Genomic DNA, 15,066 nt, shown 5'->3' with positions numbered 1-15,066 from the left:
CCCTAAGGGGGAATACTCTGAACGGTCAGCAGTAAAAGAATATAAAGAGAAATAAGAACAAGGAAGAATACAAATAAAAGGTCTTTGGATCGGAATGAACGTCCTACTCTATAGGTACTGCTCATGCGTCCAGCTATTATTTTATGGGATTTTGACTGATCTCCCCCAAATTCTACTCTCCTTAAATCATTAAGCTCACTATTTAGGGAATCAGTCCATCTAGCTCCAGTTTATCCAGTCCGCAGCGGGCTCGGCGGGTTTCTATCTCTTCGTTGTCGCGCTGTCTGCCCGGCAGTCTGTGACCTCCAGGACAGCCGGGGATGGCCCTCGCACCTCCTTTTGCTCCCGGTGCTCAGCCCAGGACCTGGCATGTCGTGGGCTGCCTTGAAGAAATAAGCTCCTCTTGGATCAACTCATCCCCTTAGGCTCTTTCAGGAGAATTTCCAATCTTACAGGATCCTAGGGGATCCCTGGAAGGGGCCTACCAGGCCATGGAGTGCCACCTTCTCATTTTAGAGATGGGGAAAGTTTCCTTGACCAGCCCAGGACTCTACTGTAAAGAAATATGGGGAAAAGAGTTTCTAGACAGTTCTTCCTCAAGTCTAGCACTTACTTCTTGGTAACTCCTCCAATGGTCCTGTAGCCCCAAGCTCCTTACACCTGATTTCCCCTCCCTCACCTGGTGAGCAGCTCCTTGGGCCTTCTTGGTCCAGCATCCATGGTACTTCTCCAAATAAGATATCTTATCTTCTCTGGGGCCAGGAACCCCTTGGCCGGGAAACCAGTAAAGGATGAAGAGGGAAAGAAACTTGTCATTTAGTTCTCTACAGGGAAAGAGGGGAAGAAACAGAACTACTCCATTTTGAGATTCACTCAATTATCTTCTACCTAGTCTCTATTTTTTCTCATTAATGCTTGTTTAACCCCAAATAAAAATATGCCACATTATTCTGATGTACAATTTTTAAAAATAATAACTTTATTTTCTAAACATAAGCAAATATCATTTTCAGCATTCACCAATGCAAAACCTGTAGTTTCAATTTATTCTTCATTCTGTTCCCCTACCCCCTCCTCTGGAAGCAAGTACTCCAGTATATGTTAAACATATGCAATTCTTCTGTGCACATTCCCACTTTGTTCCTGTTACACAAGAAATAAGATCCAAAAGGAAAATAAAGCAAGATGAAAATAAAAAAAAAACAACAACAACAACAACCAACAGGATGTCGTGATCCACTTTCAGTCCCCACAGCCATCTCTGATGCAGATGGCCCTCTTCCACTGGTTTGTTGGAACTAGCCTGAATCACCTCATTGTGAAAAGAGAAGTGATCATCCCACAACCTTATTGTTACCTCGGGTGAGGTTCTCTTCTGCACAACTTGTTCTGAGACAAAAACAAAATCCTTTTCCCAACTCCTGCCTCATATCCCGCTAGTCTCCATTCTGGAAGGAACTCCCAGTCCAACACCTGGACAGAAGAGTGATATTGTGGCAGCCTCAAGCCTGACCAATGGGGACCTTGGCTTTGGTGCAACTTCTCCATAAAAGAATGGACTCATCCCAAGGTTTCCATTACTTAGAAGTTAAGGGGAACTGATAGTGCAATTATTAGAGACCTGGGCAGAGTCAGAAGTACCAGTCTGGCATGTGTGAGGTAGTAGTAGTTCAGAGAGCTTAATTTGCATTTCTCTAATCTATTTTTTAAAGAGTTGTTTTCTTTGGTATAATTTTCCTCCATCTCACTAAATCTATTTTCAAGTTGTTTTCTGTGGTTAATTTTTATGCTTCCTTTCTAAGCTTCTGACCTTTTTTTTCCCTTTGGAATTCTCCTGTACAGCTCTCATTTGTTTTCCTGATTTTTCTTCTCCCTCTTTTACTTGCTTTTTTATTTTTATTTTTTTTACTTTTAGAAATCCATTTTAATCTCTCCTAAAAGAATTTTTTGAGCTTGGGTCCAATTCATATGCCCTTTGAGGCTTCAGTTGCAGGCCTTTTGACACTACTCTCCTTTTCTGAGTTTGTGTTCTGGTCTTCTCTGGTGCCATCATAGCTTTTCATGGCCAGGACTGTTTTTGCATTTTTGCTCATTTTTCAAAGTTAAGCTCCATTCCCAGGGCAAAGGGGACACTGGTTCAATCTCCTGTTGCAGAGGGACAGGGGCCTGTTCTCTGGCTTTTCTGGCTAGGGCCACACAAGCTAGAGCTTTGCCACCAGGCCTGATCAACTTTGGTGTGCCAGGGTTTGGGATTTGCACTTTGCCTTCTGTGCTGGGACTGGAGACCTCATAGCTGCTCTACTGAACCACTGGCCTGCTGAGCCAGGACTGAGGGCCCTGCTTCTGCTTTATATATGGCTAAGAGGCTCCCATCAGATGCCCTATGGCACACCTACTCTGGGCTGCGCTCCCATTTTACCCAATGAGAAAGACCTTTCCTGGAGCCCTTCTCTCTTTTTTTTTTTTTTTTTTTTTTAACTGAAAAATTATTTCTGGCTCTCTTTCTTGTGGTTTCTGTCACTCTGGAATCCATTTAGAGGCTTGATTTCCAAGGGAAATTGGGGAGAGCTCAGGCCCCTTCCTGGCTTGGCTCTGACATCTTTGGTAAGTTACTTTCCTAATGCCATAGAGCTACAGAACCAAAATTTCAACCCACATCCTCTGACTCCAAATCTAATGCTCTTTCCATTCCAGCACAGAGTCTTCCAAGTAGGTGACCAGATGGACAAGAAGGACCCACAATGCCCAAGAAGCTGTCTGGTATCCCTAGACATCTTTCATTTTCCCTTCCTCCCCTTCCCTATAGGGTCATAGCAACACAGGCTAAGTGTTGAAGCCTTCAGCACCATAGCATCTTCTCCAAATGTTCTCCAGCTAATTAATTTTCTTCTTTCCTTTAAAGCATCTACCCTGTAAGAAGAAAGCAATAAACAATCAGAATTTGGTTCTGTGGAAATTGATAAAAATAGGTACATTTGGGCCTAATCCCACTCTCCCCTCCTTCAGAGCAGCTGATTTGCTCCACTTTCACACACTCACTACAGTCATCGTGCAACAAGTCCCATTGGGGAGAAGAGGAATAAGAAATTCCTGATGTTCACTCTTTGAAGCCTGACGTGATGATTCTGCTGTGCTCTGCCCCCCCTTGTCAGACCTCATGAGAAATATTGTGCTCATCTCCAGGACCCACTTCACGTGAGTCAGGAAACAAGCATCTTATGTTCCAGGCAGAAAGCTAAGCACTGGGGACCAAAAGAATATCAAAGGACAGTACCTGCTCTGAAGAGCTGCAAGATTGGTGGAGGGGATGCTAATCGAATTTTGCTGTCTTCATCACCAAACTGTGGCAGCTGCAGGGGCATGAAGCAGAGACAGATTTCAGAGATTGAGTAGCAGCTTAATGAATACCTTTCAGAGTAATGAATGCAGTTTGTACACATGAAGGAGATGTCCTCTTCTAGCAGAGGGAATGCCTCATCAATGGGAAGGGAGAGGGAAGGTGGATGACAATATAATCCTTTTCATGGTCTGCATGCTTTCCCATGACAAATCCAGGTATCTAGGACCATATGAGTGTTTTCCAGTCTTGAAGGAATAGTTTGTTTCCAGTCCCAGTGGTCATTATTTCATCGAGGACAAGGCCAGAGTTTTGTGATGCAACAGGTTCACTCAACATATATGAGAAAATGTTCTCAAGAATTGCTTGATCATTTCAAGCTGCATTGTAAGACTGACTCTCAGGTTACAAGAGGCATATCTGATAAATATAAATTATTTGTATATTCTTTACTCATATCATCTTGATAATCATGAAAATCATCACATTTCCTTTTTTCTCCTGACCAAAAGGTTGGAATTACCCTGAAAATGGATGAGGAACATTCATTTGAGACATGATTGGAATTTTTATGTAAAATAAGTGAGTTATAAAGTGAATGCAAGGGAAATTAAAAAAAAAAAAGAAAGAAAAAGAAAGAAACATCAAACTAGGGAGGGTAGAATGGGGAATACGGCCAACATTTTCAGGCAACCAGGAGAGTACACCAAAGGAAGGTACAGAAAATTCTTCAGAAAATTTTGACCCCTCTTCCATAAGTCTTCTGCTTGCATAGCTGGAGCACTAAGCTATAATTGTATTTGAGGGTATTGGTTAACAAAGAAACAACATTTCTCCCCAGTGATAATATCACTATATATATATCCCTGAGTGTAATGGACCCTCCTAGTAATGGTCTGCAATTCTAGGGACCATAAACTTGCTACTAAGAACATTAGTTCTGGCTTAATGTACGCCTTTTTCATATGGGTAAGTTTTCTTCTTAGGATTACTTTGGGAGTGTGAGGAGAAGGGAGATAAAAGTAATGAAAGGGGGCACTGGCTGCTTCCCTTACATGAGCTACTGCTCTATGAAACAGACCAGGACAGCTGCCTTCTCAGCCTGCAGAGGTTCAGGACTTTGGGAACAGAACCACCTGCCTAGATTGCAGAACCTCATGGTGACCTGACTCTACAAATCCAGTGGTGTCCTGCAGGTTCTGCCATCTAGCAGTTGGCATTGCCCTTTTAGGATGTGACAGGTGGAAGCACCAGTACACAACCTTGAGTCTGGCTGAAGGGGGCGTGGTGAGCAGGACTTCAAAGGGACCTTTGCACCATGGCTCCAAGGAGCTTTCAGGGATTCCAGCAGACCCAGTCACAGGACTGGATTAGGAGCTGAGCCTCAGTTGTGATCCTAAAGAATGAGACTGAGAGACAAGTTGGTAAGTCTTTGATATTGTCTGAGCCAACACAATAGAGTTCTGTAGGAGGGAGCATTAAGTTGCTATGCTTCCCCACCATGGGCACAGTGGTATCAGGGGTCCTGATATTATTTCATGTTCTTCCTACCTAGCTCTTTTGAGAATTTAATAAGGGAGGTTAAGTATCCCATGAACTCTTTTCCATCCTGGATGACTGGGGAGTGAAAGGCACAATGTTGGTGCTGAGTGACTGACCAGAATGAAGCTCTTGTAAAATGGGTACATCTATTACTATTTGTTTCTTTAAGAACCCTACATGATCAAATGATTTTTCTTTTTTTCCCTAGTAAATTTATTTATTCTTAATACACATTGCTTGATGAATGTTCTGGATAGAGAAAACAGAGCAAAAGGGCAAAACAATTGAAGAAATTTTAAAAAACAAAAGAAAAAAGTAGAGAACAAACCATATGTTGATTTACATTTAGTCTCCTTAGTTCTTTGTGTGGATCAGGTGTCATTGTCTGTGCAAAGTCTGTTGGGATTGCTTGGCATCCCTGAACCTTTGAGGAGGACCAAGGCACATTTGCACATTTTGACTGTTACTGTGTACAATGAACTCCTGATTCTGCTTGTTTGGCTCAACATCAGGTCATGTAACTCCAGGCCTTTTCAAAACTTGCTTGTTCATTATTTTTAATATTCCATTGCCTTCATTTACCACAACTTGTTCGGCCATTCACCAATCAGTAGACATGGACTTATTTTCCAGTTCTTTGCGACCACACAAAGAGCTGCTGCATTTTGCTCCATGTGGGTCTGGGATGGGTTTTTCCAAGAGGATTTTTGCTAGCCCAAAGCCTGTGGCAGTATGAAGGGAACTCGGCCGTCCACTGGCAAACTGTACAGACCATCTCCTAAGCATATTAGGAACCATGGGCAGCTGGCAATCGAATGAAGTCCCTCTGCCAGGTTGGAAGTTTCTGGAATACTCCCTCCAACTTGTTGGGTCCTCAATGGCTGAATGGAGAGAGGTTTAAAGGAGGGAGAAATGTGTTCTTAGGAGAACCACGAGTCCATTGGCTCCAATGTAGTCCAAAAAAGTTTAGACCTTTGGAAGCTTTTCTTGCTCTGTGATAAGCATTCTCTTCTGGACCCAGGCAACTTCTCCCTTACACCTTCGTGCTGAGATGGATAAACTAGTTTGTACTTTTGGGGCAAAGTGTAAGTTCCATGGAGACTTCTGCTCTAGGAGGTTTGCCTTCCAGCATCTGGACAGTAGCTGCCGGGGTTTCTGCTGTTCGGTCAGTGCAGTCATTTGCTTGTTCACGAAGGTTGTTTTCTCAGCTGTGCCCAGGAAGTGTCACTGCTGCCATGGCCTGGGGAAGCAATAAAGAGTCTAATATCTGAGATCCTTGTCTTTGGTTTTTAATGGCCTGTCCTGAGGAGGAGGCCCTGGTGTTTCCCTAGCACCCTAAGATCAGGGCTCCTCCAAAGGCATACCTTCTCTGGGTGCAGATGTTCCTCCTTTTGTGTGTTCTTAACTGACGAGCCTGGCTACTGCCCCGAGTTCAGCTTGTTGGGGTGAGTGGCCATTTGGAAGTGATGAAGATTGAGGCACTTCTGTGGAAGGGGTGATGCCCTAAGCAGCGACCAAACCTCCTTCCTCACTTCTGGGGCAGATTCCAGTCAAAGTGGGCTCCCTCTGAGGGGGTTCCCTTCAGGTCCTCCCAGGGAGAAAGTGAGATATCCAGATAACCTGCACAGTCATGGTCTGAAGCCCACCCTCATATTCTCACGTAGAAAGGGGGCAGGATTGATTGTTTCCATGTCTGATGGCCCCTTCCAAGGTGGCTAGCCTGCTCGAGGACCCTGCTGAGAGGGGGGCAAATTCATAGCAGTGTGCAGTTTCAGCAGCATAGGGAACAGGAGCCATTTAGGGAGAATCGAGACAATGTCCTCAGTGGTGGAGACTAGGGCTGCTGTGGCATCTACTCCATGGAGGCAGCCTGGGAGGCCTCTTGTCTCATTGTTCAAAGCTTTATTATAGTACCCCGTGGCACAGAAGCTTTCACCCTATTTCTGTGCTAATAAACCAAGTGCGTTCCCTCATTTCTCAGACATAAATAAGTCAGGTGAGAGAGAATAATTGGGGAGGCCTGAATTTGGGGAGTGTTGAAGGCAGACTTCAAGAATCTAAGAAGTTTTGAACTTATGGGGAAAAGCCAAGCACGGAGCACAACAGGCTTTAGGTGTCCATAAAGTGCAATGCAAAGCTGAAAAGTCAGGGATCCTGCCTTACTCAGGAAGGCACAGAGCCAGTGTTTGGGGTGGGGAGCAGAAAGCTGAGTGCTCCCTTTAAGATGGACCAGTCTGGGGCAAAGGCCAAAGGCCTCCCTTTCCAGAGGGGAGGGCAATCTGGGGTTTGTTCCTAAGTAAGTTGTAGCTTCTAGCTGCTAAACCGCTCCACAGTGTCCCTAACAGGAATGTCTTGGGAGCAGAAACAAAGGAAATCATCAAAACACTGGAGGAGGACGGAGTCCTGAAAATGTAAGAGGTCACGTCCTGCTGTAATATCGGTGAGAAACAGATGGTGACTCATTCCTGCAAAGGAAATCCGGGGACATGACCATCCCTCCCTGTAAAAGCAAATGTGAATTGGCTTTTGGGGGCAAGTGAGACTGAAAAGCAGCTACTGCTGAGTTACATTACCAGTCTGGTACAGGGTAAGCAGAGGGGGGCAGGAATGACAGAGGTTCAGGGTAATACAGTAGCATTACTTGCTTGGGGAGGATGAACAATTGCCAACTAGGGGTTTAGATGAACCCATCTGTTCAATAGTAGGGGGAACACTAATAAGTGACCCAATGGCCATAGCATCTGAAGCTCACACCCAGAGGGGAAGGCAGAAGGGTTTAAATCTTAGGATATGGAGTCAGTCCCAACTACAGCAGGGACTCCTCCTACAGGAGTCATGGGGATAACTGTCTTGGTCTAATTCCCCTCTTTCTTGTCACCCTTCCCCTGAGCAGAGTCCTGGTGAGTGATTGGGTTTGTAGGGATGGTCCTCAATGTTCTCTTGGAGTCTTTCTCATTTCTTTTCAGCACTTCCCCTTCCTCCCTTTGCATTCTTTCCTCTAGAGGTTGGACTTTGCACAAGTAAAACAAACTTCTGGCTTAATTGAGTTTGAAGGTGCAGGAGGGGAATGATTTGGATTGGGCTGTTGGAGACAGCAAGGAAGGGCTCCAGCAGTTGCAGAGGGCTTGCAAGGACAAATTTCCTCTTTGCTTTCCCATGTGCCTTCTTGCTATTTTTTTCCTCTTCTGACAGAGTAACTGCTAGTCAGGCTGGAGTCTAAAGGAGGAAGCCATGTTAATGTTGCCGAAATTAGGAGAAGTTAGGTGAAATTGTTTAGAGATGGGGGGGGAAGGGCGGGGAGGGTTATTAGTCAAGGCACTGAAGTTGTCCCACTGCACTGTCCCATTGGAGACCACAGCGGGCATCAAGAGCTTGGTTGCGTCTGACATCACACTGGTGGGCAGATTCCCCAGGGCTCTGTTTGGCATCTTGGACCTTTGCCACATCAGTGGGTCAGGGAAAAGTAAGGGGTGCAGTGATAAGGAGCTGTTCACTCCCAATCTGGGTGAGGGGGTAATGCTGTTTACCTCGATCCTCTGAGGCCCATTTTGTCTTAAGCCCCTAACCCGGGTCTTACCAAGCCACCTGCTAGCACCAATTCTTTGTCTCCCTTTTGCCCCCTTACCATGGTGTTCAAGTAGTCTGCCAGCACTGCTGCAAGAATGTAGACCCAGGCTATTAGTGATTGGATGAGATAGGGTTGCAAGATAACCATAAATTATGTGATGGTAGAGAAGGACTGATTTGATCCTGAAGGCAGTTGATTCCCTCTCCAGTGTCAATTAAGTGTAATAAAACCAACAAACAATGGCTTGAATTCTTGCAAGTTTGAATCATTTCTCTATATATGTTAGAAATGAGGCCGTTATCAGAACCATTGAATGTAAAAATGTTTGCCCAGTTTGTCTTCTAATCTTGTCTGCATTGGTCTTGTTTATTCAAATACTTTTTAACTTAATATAATCAAAATTCTCTGTTTTGTATGTAATAACGAGCTCCAATTCTTCTTTGGTCAAAAATTCCTTGCTTCTTCATAGATCTGTGAGGTAAACAATCATGCTTGTTTGTTTTTTAAATTTGCTCATAATATCACTCTTTATTAAATCATGGACCTTATCTTTTTTTTTTAATTTTTTATTATATATATATATTTTTATAATATTATCCCTTGTATTCATTTTTCCAAATTACCCCCCCTCCCTCTATTCCCTCCCTCCGATGACAGGCAATACCATACATTTTACATGTGTTACAATATAGTCTAGGTACAATACATGTGTGTGAATATCATTTTCTTGTTGCACAATAAACATTAGAATCCGAAGGTACATGCAACCTGGGCAGACAGATATTAGTGCTAACAATTTACATTCACTTACCAGTGTTTCTTCTCTGGGTGTAGCTACCTCTGTCCATCATTGATCAACTGGAAGTGAGTTGGATCTTCTTTATGTTGAAGATTTCCACTTCCATCAGAATACATCCTCATACAGTATTGTTGTTGAAGTGTACAGTGATCTTCTGGTTCTGCTCATTTCACTCAGCATCAGTTGATGTAAGTCTCTCCAGGCCTCTCTGTATTCCTCCTGCTGGTCATTTCTTACAGAGCAATAATATTCCATAACCTTCATATACCACAATTTACCTAACCATTCTCCAACTGATGGACATCCATTCATCTTCCAGTTTCTAGCTACAACAAAAAGAGCTGCCACAAACATTTTGGCACATATATGTCTCTTTCCGCTCTTTAGTATTTCTTTGGGATATAATCCCAGTAGTAGCGCTGCTGGGTCAAAGGGTATGCACAGTTTGATAACTTTTTGGGCATAATTCCAGATTGCTCTCCAGAATGGCTGGATTCTTTTGCAACTCCACCAGCAATGTATTAGTGTCCCAGTTTCCCCACATCCCCTCCAACATTCATCATTATTTGTTCCTGTCATCTTAGCCAATCTGACAGGTGTGTAGTGGTATCTCAGAGTGGTCTTAATTTGCATTTCTCTGATCAGTAGTGATTTGGAACACTCTTTCATGTGAGTGGATATAGTTTCAATTTCTTCCTCTGAGAATTGTCTGTTCATATCCTTTGACCATTTATCAATTGGAGAATGGTTCGGTTTCTTATAAATTAGGGTCAGTTCTCTATATATTTTGGAAATGAGACCTTTGTCAGAACCTTTGTTTTTAAAAATATTTTCCCAATTTGTTACTTCCCTTCTAATCTTGTTTGCATTAGTATTATTTGTACAGAAACTTTTTAGTTTGATGTAATCAAAATCTTCTATTTTGTGATCAATAATGATCTCTAGTTCTCCTCTGGTCATAAATTCCTTCCTCCTCCACAAGTCTGAGAGGTAGATTATCCTCTGTTCCTCTAATCTATTTATTATCTCCCTCTTTATGCCTAAATCATGGATCCATTTTGATCTTATCTTGGTATATGGTGTTAAGTGTGGATCCATATCTAATTTCTGCCATACTAATTTCCAGTTTTCCCAACAGTTTTTTCTGAATAATGAATTTTTATCCCTAATGTTGGAATCTTTGGGTTTGTCAAAGATTAGGTTGCTATATATGTATCCTTTTTTGTCCTTTGTATCTAATCTGTTCCACTGATCTACCGGTCTATTTCTTAGCCAATACCAAATGGTTTTGGTGACTGCTGCTATATAATATAGCTTTAGATCAGGTACACTTAGATCACCTTCCTCTGAGTTTTTTTTTCATTAGTTCCCTTGCAATTCTCGACCTTTTATTCTTCCATATGAATTTTGTTGTTATTTTTTCTAGGTCACTGAAATAGTTTCTTGGGAGTCTGATTGGTATAGCACTAAATAAATAGATTAGTTTGGGGAGTATTGTCATCTTTATTATATTCGCTCGGCCTATCCAAGAGCATTGAATGTCTTTCCAATTATTTAAATCTGATTTTATTTTTGTGGCAAGTGTTTTGTAATTTTTCTCATATAATTCCTGACTTTTCTTTGGTAGATGGATTCCCAAATATTTTATACTCTCAACATTTGTTTGGAATGGAATTTCTCTTTGTATCTCTTGCTGTTGCATTTTGTTAGTGATATATAAAAATGCCGAGGATTTATGTGGATTTATTTTGTATCCTGCCACTTTGCTGAAATTCTGAATTATTTCTAGTAGCTTTTTAGCAGAGTCTTTGGGGTTCTCTAAGTATACCATCATGTCATCTGCAAAAAGTGATAGTTTAATTTCCTCATTTCCTACTCTAATTCCTTGAATCTCTTTCTCGGCTCTTATTGCCAAGGCTAGCATTTCTAGTACTATATTGAATAGTAATGGTGATAGTGGGCAACCTTGTTTCACTCCTGATCTTACTGGGAAAGGTTGCAGTTTATTTCTATTGCATATTATGCTTACTGAAGGTCTTAAATATATGCTCCTGATTATTCTAAGGAATAGTCCATTTATTCCTATACTCTCAAGAGTTTTTAGTAGGAATGGATGTTGGATTTTGTCAAATGCTTTTTCTGCATCTATTGAGATGATCATATGGTTCTTATTAATTTGATTATTAATATGGTCAATTATATTAATAGTTTTCCTAATATTAAACCAGCCCTGCATTCCTGGAATAAATCCTACTTGATCATAGTGTATTATCCTGGAGATGATTTTCTGAAGTCTACTTGCTAATATCTTATTTAAGATTTTAGCATCAATATTCATTAAGGAGATTGGTCTATAATTTTCTTTCTCAGTTTTCGATCTACCTGGTTTAGGTATCAGTACCATGTCTGTGTCATAAAAGGAGTTTGGTAGGACTCCTTCATCCCCTATTTTTTCAAATAATTTATATAACATTGGGGCTAATTGTTCTTTAAATGTTTGGTAGAATTCACATGTGAATCCATCTGGCCCTGGGGATTTTTTCCTGGGGAGCTGATTAATAGCTTGTTCTATTTCTTTTTCTGAAATGGGACTATTTAAGCAATTTATCTCCTCCTCTGTTAATCTAGGGAGCCTATATTTTTGGAGGAAGTCATCCATTTCACTTAAGTTATCAAATTTATTGGCATAAAGTTGGGCAAAGTAACTCCTTATTATTTCTCTAATTTCCTCTTCATTGGTGGAAAGATCCCCCTTTTCATTTGTAAGGCTAACAATTTGATTTTCCTCTTTCTTTTTTTTGATCAAATTTACCAAAGGTTTATCTATTTTATTGGCTTTTTCATAAAACCAACTCTTGGTTTTATTTATTAATTCAATAGTTTTTTTACTTTCAATTTTATTGATTTCTCCTTTTAATTTTTGTATTTCAAGTTTAATTTTTGGTTGGGGGTTTATAATTTGGTCTTTTTCTAGCCTTTTAAGTTGTAAGCCCAATTCGTTAATCTTCTCTTTCTCTATTTTCTTCAAATAAGCCTCTAAAGATACAAAATTTCCCCTTATTACTGCTTTAGCTGCATCCCAGAGATTTTGATATGATGTCTCATCATTGTCATTATCTTGGGTGAAATTGTTAATTGTTTCTATAATTTGCTCTTTCACCCAGTCATTCTTTTTTTTTTTTTTTTTAATTTTTATTTTATTTTATAATTATAACATTTTTTTGACAGTACATATGCATGGGTAATTTTTTACAACATTATCCCTTGCACTTACTTCTATTCAGATTTTTTCCCTTCCTCCCCCAACCCCCTCCCCCTGATGGCAAGAGGTCTTATATATGTTAAATATATTACAATATATTCTAGATACAAAATATGTGTGTAGAATCAAATTTTTTGTTGCACAGGAAGAATTGGATTCAGAAGGTAAAAATAATAGTTTACATTCATTTCCCAGTGTTCCTTTTCTGGATGTAGCTGGTTCTGTCCATCATTAATCAATTGGAATTGGATTAGCTCTTCTCTATGTTGAAGAAATCCACTTCCATCAGCATACATCCTCGTACAGTATCATTGTTGAAGTGTATAATGATCTTCTGGTTCTGCTCGTTTCACTCAGCATCAGTTGATGTAAGTCTCTCCAAGCCTCTCTATATTTCTCCTGTTGGTCATTTCTTATAGAACAATAATATTCCATAACATTCATATACCATAGTTTACCCAACCATTCTCCAATTGATGGACATCCATTCATCTTCCAGCTTCTAGCCACTATGAAAAGGTCTGCCACAAACATTTTGGCACATACAGGTCCCTTTCCCTTCTTTAGTAGTTCCTTGGGGTATAAGCCCAGTAGTAGTATGGCTGGGTCAAAGGGTATGCACATTTTGATAACTTTTTGGGCATAATTCCAGATTGCTCTCCAGAATGGTTGGATTCTTTCACAACTCCACCAACAATGCATCAGTGTCCCAGTTTTCCCACAGCCCCTCCAACATTCATCGTTATTTGTTCCTGTCATCTTAGCCAATCTGACAGGTGTGTAATGATACCTCAGAGTTGTCTTAACTTGCATTTCTCTGATCAATAGTGATTTGGAACACTGTTTCATATGAGTGGAAATAGTTTTAATTTCATCATCTGAAAATTGTCTGTTCATATACTTTGACCATTTATCAATTGGAGAATGGCTTGATTTCTTATAAATTAAAGTCAATTCTCTGTATATTTTGGAGATGAGGCCTTTATCAGAACCTTTAACTGTAAAAATTTTTTCCCAATTTGTTACTTCCCTTCTAATCTTGTTTGCATTAGTTTTGTTTGTGCAGAAACTTTTTAATTTGGTGTAATCAAAATGTTCTATTTTGTGATCAATAATGGTCTCTAGTTCTCCCTTGGACACAAACTCCTTCCTCCTCCACAAGTCTGAGAGGTAAACCATCCCATGTTCCTCCAATTTATTTATGATTTCGTTCTTTATGCCTAAATCTTGGACCCATTTTAATCTAATCTTAGTATGTGGTGTTAAATGTGGGTCCATGCCTAGTTTCTGCCATACTAATTTCCAGTTTTCCCAGCAGTTTTTGTCAAATAATGAATTCTTATCCCAAAATTTGGGATCTTTGGGTTTGTCAAAGATTAGATTGCTATTTTTATTCACTATCTTGCCCTGTGAACCTAACCTATGCCACTGATCAACTAGTCTATTTCTTAGCCAATACCAAATGGTTTTGGTGACTGTTGCTTTATAATATAGCTTTAAATCAGGTACACTTAGACCACCTTCCTCTGACTTTTTTTTCATTAGTTCCCTTGCAATTCTCGACCATATGAATTTTGTTGTTATTTTTTCTAGGTCATTAAAATAGTTTCTTGGGAGTCTGATTGGTATAGCACTAAATAAATAGATTAATTTGGGGAGTATTGTCATCTTTATTATATTCGCTCGGCCTATCCAAGAACACTGAATGTCTTTCCAATTATTTAAATCTGACTTTATTTTTGTGGCAAGTGTTTTGTAATTTTGCTCATATAATTCCTGACTCTCCTTTGGTGGATATATTCCCAAATATTTTATACTATCGACTGTTATTTTGAATGGAATTTCTCTTTGTATCTCTTGCTGTTGGATTGTGTTGGTAATGTATAAAAATCCTGAGGATTTATGTGGATTTATTTTGTATCCTGCGACTTTGCTAAAATTCTGAATTATTTCTAATAGCTTTTTAGCAGAGTCTTTGGGGTTCTCTAAGTATACCATCATGTCATCTGCGAAAAGTGACAATTTGATTTCTTCATTTCCTACTCTAATTCCTTGGATCTCTTTCTCGGCTCTTATTGCCAAGGCTAGAGTTTCTAGTACTATATTGAATAGTAATGGTGATAGTGGGCAACCTTGTTTCACTCCTGATCTTACAGGGAAAGGTTCTAGTTTATCGCCATTACATATGATGTTTACTGAAGGTTTTAAATATATGCTCCTTATTATTTTAAGGAATAGTCCATTTATTCCTATACTCTCAAGCGTTTTTAGTAGGAATGGATGTTGGATTTTATCAAATGCCTTTTCTGCATCTATTGAGATGATCATATGGTTTTTATTAATTTGATTATTAATATGGTCAATTATAGTAATAGTTTTCCTAATATTAAACCAGCCCTGCATTCCTGGTATAAATCCCACTTGGTCATAGTGTATTATCCTGGGGATGATTTTCTGAAGTCTACTTGCTAATATCTTATTTAAGATTTTAGCATCAATATTCATTAAGGAAATTGGTCTATAGTTTTCTTTCTCAGTTTTCGATCTACCTGGTTTAG

This window comes from Sminthopsis crassicaudata, chromosome 6, assembly GCF_048593235.1.
Source record: "Sminthopsis crassicaudata isolate SCR6 chromosome 6, ASM4859323v1, whole genome shotgun sequence".
In the NCBI taxonomy this organism is placed as follows: Eukaryota; Metazoa; Chordata; class Mammalia; order Dasyuromorphia; family Dasyuridae; genus Sminthopsis; species Sminthopsis crassicaudata.
This window is presented reverse-complemented; position numbering follows the sequence as displayed.